At 38.5% G+C, this 1,374-nt stretch overlaps 1 non-coding gene across 1 annotated transcript; it reads left to right on the top strand.

Moving 5' to 3' along the window:
* Positions 1-955: 955 nt before the first annotated feature.
* Positions 956-1,081, top strand: LOC112438425 (small nucleolar RNA SNORA72). The gene has a single exon (XR_003026847.1). It is a non-coding gene; the product is annotated as a small nucleolar RNA SNORA72 (small nucleolar RNA).
* The last annotated feature ends 293 nt before the right edge of the window (positions 1,082-1,374 follow it).

The following is a 1,374-nucleotide window of genomic DNA, read 5'->3' as shown; positions in this document are numbered from 1 at the left end:
GAGGCGGAGATTGCAGTGAGCCAAGATTGGGCCATTGTACTCCAGCCTGGGCGACAGAGCGAGACTCCATCTCAAAAATAAAAAGAAAAGAAAAGAAAAGAAATAGATAACATAAAATTCTTACGATTATTTGCTTGAAGTGAATAAAGAATGTTTTCTGTATTACTCTTCTATGAATTACAGTAGTCAATACCATTCAATCTCAACTGTTATCACTATTGAAATGGCCTCAAAAATAAACTGCCCTTTCAAAAATCAAGCAAATGGAAAAGGAAAAATCCATATTGATTTCAAAAGTACAGCTGCCCTCATCTGAAAACTACCTCATCTTAAATTTCCTAATATGATCATGGCTGGCTGCGATTCACCACAGCTTCCAACAGCCGACTGGAGAGCGTTTTTCCAGAATAACTAGTATGTTTGCTTCAAGACAAATTATTTGACAAGGTTAAGGAAAAGATGTGAAAGCTAGATAATCCATGAAGAATCCTTTTTTAAAACTTCAAAGCATTTTATTTATACTTCTTTTTTTTTTTTTTGAGACAGTCTCGCTCTGTCGCCCAGGCTAGTGTGCAGTGGTGCAATCTCAGCTCACTGCAACCTCCGCCTCCCGGGTTCAAGCTATTTTCTGCCTCAGCTTCCCGAGTAGCTGGGATTACAAGCACCCACCACCATGCCCAGCTAATTTTTGTATTTTTAGTAGAGACGGGGTTTCACCATCTTGGCCAGGCTGGTGGTGAACTCCTGACCTTGTGATCCACCCACCTCGGCCTCCCAAAGTGCTGGAATTACAGGCGTGAGCCACCATGCCCGGCTGTACTTCTTAGCTTACTTTTTTGTTACACGTATATATTAAGAACTTTTAAAAGTCCAAATTAAAGAAGCATGCCTAGACATCATTAAAATAGCTATCAATGCCCGTGACAATCCTGTAGCTCAAATAGTTTACTTTAGAATGTCAAAATTGATTTTGTAATAGTCAGGACAGGATAGGCTAAACAGTCGCTATATTAAGACCATGTACGTGTCCCTAGACCTAGTTCTTTCCCTACGTCTGTTTTTATAAATGCTGGTGATAAACCAGGTCTGATTAATATATAATCATTTTGTGTGATTATGTAACGGCTGTAATTCTAGGTTATCTTTGGTCAACCTTAAGAAAAATGGCAGTATATGTAATGACTTTTGCAAATGATCAGTGCTAATTTGCAGACTTTTGTTTAAAGAGGGTTTAAACAAAATAAGAAAATTTCATGATTACCAGTTGCTATTAAATGAATTGTAACTTTTTTTAAAAAAAAGAATGTCCAAGCCAGGTGTGGTGCTCATGCCTGTAATCCCAGCACTTTGGGAAGCCAAGAAGGGCAGATCACT

The sequence above is a fragment of the Pan paniscus genome, chromosome 1 (assembly GCF_029289425.2).
Source record: "Pan paniscus chromosome 1, NHGRI_mPanPan1-v2.0_pri, whole genome shotgun sequence".
Taxonomy (NCBI): Eukaryota; Metazoa; Chordata; class Mammalia; order Primates; family Hominidae; genus Pan; species Pan paniscus.
Note: the sequence above shows the minus strand (reverse complement) of the source record. Positions and strands in the feature narration are given on the sequence as shown.